Source organism: Theropithecus gelada, chromosome 2 (assembly GCF_003255815.1).
Source record: "Theropithecus gelada isolate Dixy chromosome 2, Tgel_1.0, whole genome shotgun sequence".
Taxonomy (NCBI): Eukaryota; Metazoa; Chordata; class Mammalia; order Primates; family Cercopithecidae; genus Theropithecus; species Theropithecus gelada.
In genome coordinates this window covers 103193088-103206455 of record NC_037669.1, presented here as the reverse complement: position 1 = coordinate 103206455, position 13368 = coordinate 103193088, and the positions used below count along the sequence as shown (strand labels likewise).

The 13368-nt window shown below is 41.6% G+C and overlaps 1 protein-coding gene across 11 annotated transcripts in view; it reads right to left on the bottom strand.

The window, feature by feature from the left end:
- The window catches only part of LRRFIP2 (LRR binding FLII interacting protein 2), a 130845-nt gene extending 121793 nt beyond the window's left edge, over positions 1 to 9052 (bottom strand). For 8 of the 11 annotated variants that reach the window (XM_025376036.1, XM_025376038.1, XM_025376039.1 and 5 more), the window contains exons 1-2: positions 8751 to 9052; positions 7246 to 7312 (exon numbers count right to left, since the gene is read on the bottom strand). The gene's annotated coding sequence lies outside the window, so the exon portion shown is untranslated. Of the gene's footprint in view, positions 1 to 7245; positions 7313 to 7423; positions 8331 to 8750 lie in introns of those variants that run through there. The other 3 variants (XM_025376035.1, XM_025376043.1, XM_025376037.1) reach the window with 2 other exon arrangements.
- Positions 9053 to 13368: the final 4316 nt, after the last annotated feature.

Here is a 13368-nt window from a genome sequence, read left to right as displayed (position 1 = left end):
GCACAATATCACTCATCACCAGGGAAATACAAATCAAAACCACAGTGAGATACCACCCTATTAGAGATTTTATTTTAAAATCTCTAGACATTTTTCTGTTAGAAAACAGGGCCAGGCACAATCAGGCCAGGTGCAGTGGCTCACGCCTGTAATCCCAGCACTTTGGGAGGCGGAGGTGGGCAGATCACAAGGTCAGGAGTTCGAGACCAGCCTGGCCAATAGGATGAAACCCTGTCTCTACTGAAAATACAAAAATTAGCCGGGTGTGGTGGCGGGTGCCTGTAGTCCCAGCTACTTGGGAGGCTAAGGCAGAAGAATTGCTTGAACCCAGGAGGCAGAGGTTGCAATGAGCCGAGATTGCACCATTGCACTCTAGCCTAGGCTACAGAGCAAGACTCCATCTCAAAAAAAAAAAAAGAAAAAAAGAAAACAGGACCAGGCACAATGGCTCACACCTGTAATCCCAGCACTTTGGGAGGCCGAGGTTGGCAGATCACTTGAGCTCAGGAGTTTGAGACCCTCCTGGGCCACATGGAGAGACCTCACCTCTGCAAAAAATACAAAAATTAGCCGGGCACGGCAGTGCACACCTGTGCTCCCAGCTACTCAGGAGACTGAAGTAGAAAGGAATACTTGAGCCTGGGAGATCAAGGCTACAGTGAGCTGTGGTCGGGCCCCTGCATTCCAGTCTTGGTGACAGAGTAAGACCCTGGCTTGACATAAATGAAAATCAATCAATAAGAAAACAGAAAATAACAAGTGTTGGCAAGGATGTGGAGAAATTGGAACCCTTGTGCATTGCTGGTGGTAATGTAAAATGGTGTAGCCACTATGGAAAATAGTATGGTGGTTCCTCAAAATATTAAGCATAGAATTACCAAATAAAATTTGATAACTATCAAATTACTAGCAATTCCACTTCTAGGTACATACACAAAAGAATTGAATGTGGCACTCGAACAGATATTTGTTTACTCATATTCATGGTGGCATTATTCCCAAAAGCAGAAAGATGGAAACAACCCAACTATCAACAGGTGATTAAACAATATGGTATAAACACACAAAGGAATATTATTCAGTCTTAAAACAAATGAAATTCTGATACATGCTACAACATGGATGAACCTTGAAGAGATCATGCTAAGAGAAATGAGCCAGACACAAAAGACAACTATTACATAATTCCATTTATACGAGGTACTTACAGTAGACAAATTCATAGAGTCAAAAAGTAGAACGATGGTTACCAAGGGCTATGAGCATGAGGTGATATTGTTTAATGGGCAGAGCTTGCTTGGGATGACGAAAAAGTTATGGACATGGATAGAGGTGATAGTTACACAACAATGTAAATGTACTTTATACCACCAAATTGTACACTTAAAAATGGTTTAAATGATAAATTTTAGGTTATGTATACAGTCATGTGCTGCATAAGGATGTTCCAGTCAACAACGGACTACACATATTACAGTGGTCCCATAAGATTATAATGGAGCTGTCCTATACAGGTGTGCCCTTTTAAGAGATGGGGCCTCACTATGTTGCCCAGGCTGGAACACACTGCCTATTAACAGGTGCGCTCATAGCACACTACAGCCTAGAACTCCTGATCTCAAGTGATCCTCCTACCTCAGCCTGAGTACCTGGAATTACAAGTGCACACCACCATGCCTGGCCTATTTTCTAATCTTTTATATCATATTTTAACTGTATCTTTTCTATGTTTAGACACACAAAAATTTACCATTGTGTTATAATTGTCTACAGTTACAGTATTCGGTACAGTAACACGCTGCACAGGTTTACAGCCTAAGAACCACAGACTATACCATATAGTCTAGGTGTGTAGTAGGCCACACTGTCTAGGTTAGTGTAAGTACACTCTGTAATGTTTGCATGACAAAATTACCTAATGATGCATTTCCCAGAACATACTCCTGTCATTAAGCAACAAATGACTGTATTTTACCATAATAAAAATTTTAAAAAAGGTCAACAGAGTAAATTTTATATTATCTATATTTTACCACAATTTTAAAAACAAAACAAACTTTATTTGATTGCAAAGGATGAATCTGGCAAGACAACAAGAACAATGCCCTCTCATTTCCTTGACTGTTCACCTAGATATCGCATTATCTGTGACAGGGGAAAAAACATCTAATCTAAAGCTGAATTTTTTACTATATTTAGTCCCATAATCCTTGGGTCACTTAACTGAGATACTTACTTTTTAAAAAAGGCAACGCTATATATTCAGTTTGTTCATGATTTAAGCCATTTAACAGGGAAATAAATATTTTAACATCCTAATCCTCTGCATACAGTATAGTATACTCTAACTTACAAAACAGAAAGCCAAAAGATTGCTCCTAGCTATTAATATATTTCTACTTAGGAAAGTGGGCATGTAAGGAACAACATGCTCAGAACAGTAACATAAAAATTAAATTTGCTTCCCTAAAGCAGTAAACTTATCTGTTATATCAAAAGTAGTTAAATGTGGTAATGAAGGAACACTAAGATATACAGGGTTCAAAATGAAAACAATGGAAAAAGATAATCCATGATTCTTTAACGAAGATGTTTATAGTTCACCTCTGAGAAAGCACCCTGATATGTATTCCAAGGCTTTCCCCAGCTCTTTACCACTTTCTCTCTCTGCTGGTCTTTATTTCTTTTCTTTTTCTTTTTTCTTTTTTTTTCCCGAAGATGAAACGAAGGCTGAGACAGAGAAGGGAAAATAAGATAATGGGAATAAACTGATGACGAAGAAAGAAAAATACGAGTTTATTCTTTCTCCTCACGCTGAATCCTAAATACATTATCATCATCATTCCCATCATCATAAATGTGAACAACCGCAAATAACTGACGGCAAAGGAAAACTAAATTTCCTCTAGTCACCATCTAATCTAAAGCAAAAAAGTGGGGGTGAAGGAGTCCATGCCGAATTCTTCAAACAATCTTGACTGTAATACAAAGCTGCAGTTAAATATGGTGACATGAACCTTGGTCTAAGGGTGGAACACTAAGTTCTTTAACAGCTTTCTAGCCTAAGAAGTGACATCAGTCAAAGAACTTTAAACTCAAGTGTTTCATTCACTAAGTATAAACAAATCAAGGTTTTCGTAAGACACCACATAGTACAAACTAAGAGTTTAAAGATAAAACTTCATGATACTATATAGTACCACAGGAAAAACAGAATGAGAATTTGGGAAGAAGCTAATTTATCTATCTGAACTCAAAATAATCCTGTAGAATAGTCCATTATTCCAACAGTCCTTTTGATCCTATCGACAAATATGAAGGTCTTTGAATTGGACTGCTATTTTAACTGGGGCCCTCCGTATGCCAGTAACAATAATGCTTTTTCGCTATTGTAAAACATTCGACTGATTTTTGGCAAACACTCTCATATAACCAGAAGATAACATCAATGCTGGCACAATCCCTATGCTCTTTCTTGTGCACATTTTTCTAAAAACTTTCCTCCTGGCCGGGCGCAGTGGCTCATGCTTGTAATCCCAGCAATTAGGGAGGCCAAGGTGGGTGAATAACGTGAGCCCAGGAGTTGGAGACCAGCGTGGGCAACATGCAGACACTCCGTCTCAACAAAAAATACAAAAATTGGCCCTGTGTGGTGGTGTGTGCATGTAGTCCCAGCTACTTGGGAGGCTGGGGTGGGAGAATCACCTGAGCCCAGGAAGTCAAGGCTGCAGTGAGCTGTGTTCATACCACTGGACTCCAGCGTGGGCATCAGAGTGAGATCCTGTCTCAAAACAAACAAACAAACAAACAAAACCTTTACTCCTTAGTTTTCCTTAATAAGAGGAAGAAGCAGGGGAGGAGGAGGTAGCAGCAAAAACTTGGATCCTCGGATATACAGGCTAAGTAGATATTCACCCCAAAACCTAGCCTTAATCTTCTGAAGGCAAAATGTCCTTTTAACTCCCCCTTCTGTGGTTGCTACTGATCCTAAACCACAGGCCTTCCTGACTTGCAGCAGGACCAGGCCAGATTATGGTTATGTGGTAGGTTCTGTCAGGCAAGCTTTGACAAGGTCTTAAAATAGACCCTGGGCACACGCCAGGGAAGCTACCACTCACGAGTTCCAACTTCATCAAACTATAGCCCTTCAGCATGTAATTTTTTTTTGCTCTCTAGTGTCTCTCTCATTTCAAAAAGGCAAAGAATCCTGAACCTCCTCCTGGCCACAAGTAACCTGTATAACATTAAAATGTAAAACCTAAGCCTCCTTTATTCTGTTTACAAACACTTTGCAGAATAAAGATTGAATCTGTACCTACTTCCTGCCTTGAGAAAGTAATCCATCAATAGCACTATGGTTTGCAAAAGGATTTTTGGATCTCAAACTCCACAGAGGTTTATTTTATCATGTATAGATTAGGATGTGGAAGGTAAAGGAAAAGAGAAGGTAGATTATTTACTTCTTTCCTGACTAATAACATAGTAGCCGACTTATGCAGGGCAAGAAGTTAAACTATACACAATGCTTTTAATTGATACTGGTCATAAAATTCTGAAACAATCAACCTACTATAAGACGTAGTCATTTAACTATTTTCAAATATAAATGCTTCTATATGACAGCACCAGTTTTCAAACCACAATATTTCTACTTTTACCAATACAAATAAAATTAATCACCTGACACTCAAATGTTTTCAAGTACCTTATAAAATACATTTGCAATATTTTTTAAATGGAGAGATGGATGAAGAATACAAAGTAATTAAGAGCTCCTTTCCCCTTCCACAAGCCCAAGAAATAAGTTAAATTCCATTATAAATAAAGCCAATATAGGATTGAAATAATTTTAACTTTTCATAACTTCAGTCCCAATCTTACAGTCACACTTTGAAAATACATTTTGTATAGACACTTACTAACTAGTGCAAAGACTTATATATGAATTGTTCATTATAGCAGTGTTTGTAGCAGGCTAAAATCAACCTAAATATCTGTCAGTAGAAAATGGTAAAATAAATTATGGAAAATGAATAAATTATGGTTCATCTACACTAGCAAGACATGCAGTCTTTAAAAAAAAAAGTAAGAAACGTGCTAAATACAAAAAGATCTTCATAGGTCAAAGATAAGAATGAAAGATATAGTATATTTCTCCTAGACATATGTCATTGTATATGGTTGCTTGGATTGGGGGTTGGGGTAAGGAAAGGCTGGGAGTTCGTGGTGGAAAGCAGACTTTCTTTTCATCATATACCACATTTTAAAATGTTTTATCAATTTTTAAAAGTCCCATAAACATCTACTGAACCTATGAAGTAAATAATGCCATTTCTTCCCCCTCCCTAATTATCTCTACTTTTATCTACTGCGCTCCCTACCACTAGGCTAAAACAAATGCATACATATGTTCCCTATGAAATGGAATTATCTCTTGACCTCCCCATCAAAATAAATGAATAACAGAACTAATGAAAAAGTATAATGCATGATCAACCCAGTTTTTAGCCTAGTGTTTGACTCCTTTGAAGTCCAGCATAATTTATTATAAGCCGAAAACTTCACGAGGTAAGTTTTGTTCAATTCCTTCCTTCTGAAGTTTTAAAAGTTGAGTTTTCTTGGCTGGCGCGGTGGCTCATGCCCGTAATCCCAGCACTTTGGGAGGCCGAGGCGGGCAGATCACGAAGTCAGGAGATCGAAGCCAACCTGGCTAACACGGTGAAACCCCGTCTCTACCAAAAAAAACAAAATTAGCCGGGCGTGGTGGCGGGCGCCTGTAGTCCCAGTTACTGAAGAGGCTGAGGCAGGAGAATGGCATGAACTTGGAAGGCGGAGCTTGCAGTGAACTGAGATTGCGCCACTGCACTTCAGCGGCGACAGAGCGAGACTCTGTCTCAAAAAAAAAAAAAAAAAAAAAAGTCGAGTTTCATTTATTTATTTTTGAGACAGTCTCACCCTGTCTCCCAGGCTGGAGTGCAGTGGTGCTTTCAGGGCTCACTGCAGAGCTCATGTGGCTTTCCCACCTCAGCCTCACAAGCAACTGGGACTGCAGGCACACACGACCAACTAATTTTTTTGCAGAGACAGGGTCTCACTATGTTGCCAGGACAGGTCTTGAACTCCTGGGCTCAAGCACGCCTTCTGCCTTGGCCTCCAAAAGTTGAGTTTCAAATGATGATCACAGATTATATTCTTTATTTGAAAACTGGACAAAGTAGTACATTTTCCCCATTAAAGGACCATCTCTCAATTTAGATGTTCCAGATGGAAAGCAACTACCTAAAAGGAAAAAGCTATGAAACAGCCTCTATTTTGCAGGTGCAATGGATAATGATCCTAAGGTAAAGACGGAAGAATTTTATTTCGTTTTGAATGATACTCGTCAACATTCCCAACACACTACAAGAATTATTTTTTTTCTATATATCATCAATTCTGTTCCTTCTCACACTAGCAACAGGCTAAACAATCCACAAACAGTTTTGCAAGAAATTGCTCCCTCCCTCTTGCTAAATTCACATCTAACAAAGATTTGTTTTTGTTTTGAGAGACAGAAATACTTTGCCAAATGCATTCTCCATATCACCTTTTCCTTTCATTACAGAGATACTTAAATCCTGACCTGGAAAGGTTTCCCTTGCGTATTTACCTATCAAGACTGTCAGTTACGGTGATTTCCACAAGGGATTTTCCAAAAGGGAATCTGTGTTCACAGGGAACTGAAACTCTTTAGTCACTATTAGCTGGACAAAAATCAAAAGCAACATTAGGGAACACTCTGAATATAATGGATATCCAAAGTAAAAAAAGATGTCAAAATTTAGTGAAAGAAGTAAAGGAAGTTAGTAAGCTAGACCAACAGGACAGACTTGCCATTACTTTATAACTAGCTAAAGTTCTTCATAAATGAAAATCAAGGTAAAAATCAGCTGAACTCCAACAGAAGGAAAAGAAAAACAAGGCTAAGGGTATCAAGAACTCTGTGATTTCAACCTTATTTTACTTAACATTTGAAAGTCAAAAATGATCAAATTACATTTCAGCAATAAAAAGCTATTTCTAGTTTAAAGTGAATCCATTCCAATCACAACTTCAATACACACTTTCTTCTAGAACAGAACTTAAATAATAACTCATGTAGTTTCATTCTACATTTTTAAAGACAGAATCACAAAAATGGGTGATGCTTTCCACTCAAAAGACTATTTTGTATAGTGCAAATTCTTTCAGTGAACATTTTCATACCTTAATGATGGTAGCTCTCCTTTCCACTGACACTTACTTCTAGACCCCTTCATTTATCTTCCCACATCTGGCAAAAAAAAAAGTGGGGGGAAGGGTAAAACCAAAACAATCACTTAAAAACCAACAGACTATTCTAAATTCGAGCATTCTGCAAATACTTCAACTTTTATTTCATTACCATTCTTCATGATGATAAATATCCAGCAACAGACCTAACAAAACATAATACAACACTTTCTATTAAATGAGTAAAGAATGCCATCTCATTAGGCAGACACGAACTCAGCTTTTCTCTATTTCAATTTTCAGATTCATAGCAATGATTCACAAAGTGAGTGATCTACCTTCGAAATGAATCACACTTTCCGAAATTCTTATTCTACATAAGTATATTATAATACTAGGTCATTATCTCTGTATCTGTTAAACAGAGCATGATGTTGGTTAAACAGGGTTAGTGCTGCAACAACCTTGGAGTCCCTGCCAACTAACTCTATTTGCAACACTGCATTCTCCAATAACTGCACTTTTTCATATAGATTTATCCCCAAAATAAAATGTTATCTTGAAAAAATATTATTTTAAACACTGATTAAGAACTTATACATCCACACCCTGCTCTCCCTCTCTGTTCCATTACTGCATCCACATTCTCTTCCAACTATGACAACATAAAAAAATTAAGAACCACTCTTATCCTTACATCTCATTTTTAGTCAATCAATCCACTCTACAATTTTTTTGTTTATAGTAGAAATGCTGAGTTATTAAATGGAAACTCAAAGAAAACCAGCTACTAACAGTTAAGGTTTAGGATACAATATTTATCTAGTCATGTCTCAGTAGCCTGTATTTGTAGCTCCCACGGTGGAAAAAGTAAAGCAAACACTTGAACTTTTTTCTCTCTAAGAAAGAAAAAGAAGTGGGTTTCCTTAGGTCCTCCTGCATCCTGCTGGTTACTCACAGGCAGGGTTGACTGGAGCTCTGTAACTTAACAATCTGGGTGTCAATAACGCCTCATATTAGTCAAGTATTAACCCAGCTAGGGCCTGTTAAACCCGCGCTCCAGCTCAGGTCAAGGAAGAAGTAAAATTCCCCCAAAAATGCTACGCCCTACACAGTCCTGACACCGTTCCCTGGGGGTGCTCGTCCCAGGACAGAACTGGAGTGTGGCATCTAGGGAGGAAGAGAAGGCGCCTGGGGCACCCGAAACGGAGGGACAGCTGCCCAATTTAATTTCTCCCACAGTGGGAGTAACACGTACCTTTCCCCTGCGCGGAGGAAGGGTGAGCGTTAGAAATCAGACGGGATGTCTGAGAACGCCGCAGGCAAGGGGCGACCCCAGTCCGGGAGCCCGCCGGGGGCCGGCCAGTCCCCAGGGAAGCCCGGCCCCCTAGCCGAGGTCAGAGGCGGCGCGGATCCCACGGGACTGCGGAGGCCGGGAGGGAGGTCCCCAACTCCCTGCTCCCTGCTCCCACCGGGCTGGCGGGAGGAGCGGCCCTTACCTGGGTTAGGGCGCGCGCTGTGACTGCGTCGCTGTCCGGGAAGGGCCGAAGAGCGGCTTGCCCGCCCGGCGCCCGCTGGGGCTAGGGGCGAGGGGCGCAGCTGGACGACTCAGTCCTGGGTCCCCCGGCCAGGCGGGCGGGGATGGACGCGGCGGCTCCCGGCACCGGCAGCCGGCTAGTCGGTCAGGCCGAAGTGCTCTCTGCGCCGCGGCTGAGACAGCGGGAACCGGCCCCGGGAGGAGCCGCAGCCTGAGCGGCCGACTGAGGAGGCAAAGGATGGGCGGGGCCACAGGGTCGACGACCCGCTCACCCGGAAGCAGTTGTGGCCGTGACTGCCCGGGAGTGGTGTTTGCCACAGGCTGGCCTTGCACCCCGCTGGGCAAAGTACCCAAGGCTGTCAGACGGCGAGCTGAGCCCTGGGCCGGCGGGTGAGGTTCCCCAAGCGGCGGTGCTCCTGCCTCCCTGTTCCGCCATTGCAAGCCGTTAGGGCCAAGCTGGAGGGAGGGCGGCGAGGCGCGGCTGCCGGTAGGGCGGGGCCCTGGGCTGCTGGTGGGGCGGAGGCTGGAGGCGGCCTTGGGCCGGTGGCTTCTCTGGGTCGCACGGTTCCTGCCCAGGCTTTCCGAACCAGGACCAGTGCCGGTAATGTGAATTGACACTTGTTCCGGTTCAGGGCTGCCCTTACCCTGGTTGCTCCTAAACCCTGCAGCCTGGTGGGCTTGGGCAAGTGGGCTGGAGTAACGCTCTGTTAGGAAACGAGTATGCGAGGGAGGGAGGGTGGGTGTGGTCGAATTGCCCAAGCTTCACTTCAAAAATGAAGACGCATGACCTTAAAATTATTTCTGGAGAAGAATACTTGCCCGAGAGGTAGAGTGGGGGACGGAGAGCGGGATGGATCGAGGAGTATAAAGTCTGTTAAAAATCTGATAGACACGGACTTGTCATTTATTCCGGAAGTATCTAACGAGGCCCACCAGGTTCAAGCCACTGGGGAAGGACCAGGGTTGTGCATTTGGAAAGCTCACCTTAGTGGAATAGACGGACTGAAGCAAACAAACAAGGTAATGACAGGTGTAGTAAGGCTTTGCAGGAAACGCACAGAGTGATGAAAAAGATTTTGTGGACGAGGCCTCTGGCTGGATAGGATGGCTAGAGAAGACCTCTAGGAGGAAGTGATAGTTGAGGAGCCTCCTAACAAAAAAGGCACGAAATACACCTAACCACAACTTTACATACAGGGACTGCAGATTCCAGAAGCCCCTGAATAAGCCCACTAATTCCATGTTGAGCACCTGTCTCTAAAGCCTTCTAAGGACTGTTTCTGTGCTGCCCACTTCCCCTGCAATTTCAGAAGGCTTGATCACCCTTACAGTTTATGGGGGCTGCCACTGTGGCACTAATGGGGAAGGTTCGAGAGACAAGGACAATTATACCCATCAGCTTTGAGAAACAAATTCTTTACCTTTTCACTGTTTCTATGTCACTATATTTCTCAGAGCCATGAGTAAACATTAAAACTATGATTTTTACATTGGTATGTTATGATCTGAATAAAATGATTAATGACATATTTTGCCAAATTTGTTGAAGACAAAGGAAGAGGATCTATTCAGATGCAGTACCTGAATAATACCAAAAACCCAACATGTATTAAATATTAACGACATAATTAATAGAAAGATTGTCAGGGCCGGGCGCGGTGGCTCACGCCTGTAATCCCAGCACTTTGGGAGGCCGAGGCGGGCGGATTACGAGGTCAGGAGATCGAGACCATCCTGGCTAACACGGTGAAACCCCGTCTCTACTAAAGAATACAAAAAATTAGCCGGGCGTAGTGGTGAGCGCCTGTAGTCCCAGCTACTCGGGAGGCTGAGGCAAGAGAATGGCGTGAACCCGGGAGGCGGAGCTTGCAGTGAGCAGAGATAGCGCCACTGCACTCCAGCCTGGGCGACAGAGCAAGACTCTGTCTCAAAAAAAAAGAAAAAAGAAAGATTGTCTGGATAATTCATTAGATTCTCTTGCCCTTTTAATTTTACTCCTTAGCCACTTGTTTTAATTCATGCAAACCAGCAGAAATATTTTGCATTGTGTTTCTGGGAAAACGGACTGGGAGGTAGCTAACACTTACTGATCACTTTCTATTTACACAGCATTGTGCTAGGAACTTAAATATCTCCTCCAGTATTAGGACTAACCTTGAGATATGGGTATCATTGTACCCACTTTAGTAAAGACATTGAGATTCAGAGAGATTGTGACATACCTAATGTAGCAAAACTAGTAGCTGGAAGAGCCAAAAATTGAACTCAGATCTCTCTGGCCCTACTAAATGCATCACCATAAATTATTTCATGGGCAATCTTCCCTGCACATTAATTGATTTCTTTCTGCCAAATGTATGTGTTCCTAGATCTTTTTGTAATATTCTGACGTGGGAATGCCCCCAGGTCTGTGAGGACTGGCTTCTCTGGGGTTGTATCAATAGATGAAGGAAAATTTTGCGATTGTTTATACAGTTTGGGGGTATGAGGTGGTACAATTTGTATATTTTTGTTACTTTCATAGCAAAATCTTCAGTTTTCTTTGATGAGGCCAAGAAATAAATTTTTTCCTTTCTTAACAGCAAATACTTATTTTTGTGGTTTTCACAAAAGTTGTCTTTCACAAACAATAATACTGTGTATATTATTATAATAATTAATAAATTTATAATAATAATCATATAAAATAAATAAATAATAAAAAAACGCATCTCTAAGATGTGAAAGATCATTAGTTCATACATTAAAAGTAGGATACCACTTTTGAAAGCCTAATATTTTTATTAGTAAAGTGTATCTAGACCAGGCGCAATGACTCACACCTGTAATCTCACTGCTTTGGGACGCAAGGCAGGTGAATTGCATAAACTCAGGAGTTCAAGACCAGCCTGGGGAACATGGTGAAACCTTGTCTCTACAAAAAAATTAGCTGGGCATGGTGGCATGTGCCTGTTAGTCTCAGCTACTTGGGAAACCCAGGTGGGAGGATTGCTTGGACCCAGGAGGTCAAGGCTGCAGTAAGGTGTGATCAGGCCACTGCCCTCCAGCCTGCATGACAGAGCAGGACCCTGTCTCAAAAAGAAAAAAAAAAAAAAGTGTGTCTGTGTGTGTGTTAGAAACATTTTTCTAATTTTATTTAACTCCTTACAAGTCTGTGGAAACCTGGCAATGTAACTGTCTTTTACTATGCATATTTGTTTTAAGTTCTCCTTGTAAGAATTCCTATCTAGATTTATTATTTTTTCATGTTATTTTTCTCTTTTTTATTTTTTATTTGGAAATAATTATTAAAAAGTTGCAAAAATAGTACAGCAGTCCTATGTAGTATTTGCCCAGTTTACCCTATTGGTATCTTACATACCTATAATACCCTATTGGTATCTTACATACCTTATTAAAACCAGGAAATTGACACACTACAGTCTTCTTTAGGTTTTTATTTTTATGTTTCATATCAAAAAGTTTCCATTTTGCAATAATGCATTTCTATTATATTTGACTTGGCCCTTCCTCTCCTAAATTAGCAAATGTTAATAAGCTTGTCCTGCTGCTCATCTTGAATTACAAGTTTATTTTTAAAATTATCTGGGTCAACACAATTGAAAGTGATTCATTTGTAAGGTTGTTGCTTTCTCTGGTCATACTGTTCCATGTCATCCTGCCCTAATAAACCTGCAAAATTATACAGCTTGTGTGTGTATATTTCAATACATCTTCTGACCACTGCAGTTTTTTCACAGATTGTTATCAAAGGAAAACAAAGAGGAATACAAGACACCCTCATTTGACTGGCTTTTTAAAAAAGTTTCTAAACATCTAACTGTCAAAACAAGAATACTGGGTGGGCATGGTGGCTAACGCCTTGTAATCCAGCACTTTGAGGGGCCAAGGTGGGCAGATCCCTTGAGCCCAAGAGTTCAAGACCAGCCTGGGCAACATGGTGAAATCCTGTCTCTACAAAAAAAAAAAAAAAAAAAAAAAAAAAGTTGGTTGTGGTGGTCCACACCTGTAGTCCTAGCTACTCCAGAGGCTGAGGTGGGTGGATGACTTGAGTCCTGGAGGTCAAGGCTGCAGTGAGCCATGACTACACCACTGCAAGCCAGCCTGGGTGACAGAGCAAGATCCTATCTCAAGAAAAAAAAAAAAAAAAATGCTATGGTTTGTTAGTGTGCAAAATCTCACTTATGGCTAATTCTAGTTCTTTTTTTTTTTTTTTTTTTTTTTTTTTTTGAGACGGAGTCTCACTCTGTCGCCCAGGCTGGAGTGCAGTGGCCGGATCTCAGCTCACTGCAAGCTCCGCCTCCTGGGTTTACGCCATTCTCCTGCCTCAGCCTCCCGAGTAGCTGGGACTACAGGCGCCCGCCACCTCGCCCGGCTAGTTTTTTTGTATTTTTTAGTAGAGACGGGGTTTCACCAGGTTAGCCAGGATGGTCTCAATCTCCTGACCTCGTGATCCGCCCGTCTCGGCCTCCCAAAGTGCTGGGATTACAGGCTTGAGCCACCGCGCCCGGCGGCTAATTCTAGTTCTACATGGATTCTCCTACCCAGGGCACTCACCCTTTCCTCCACCAGAGAATAAA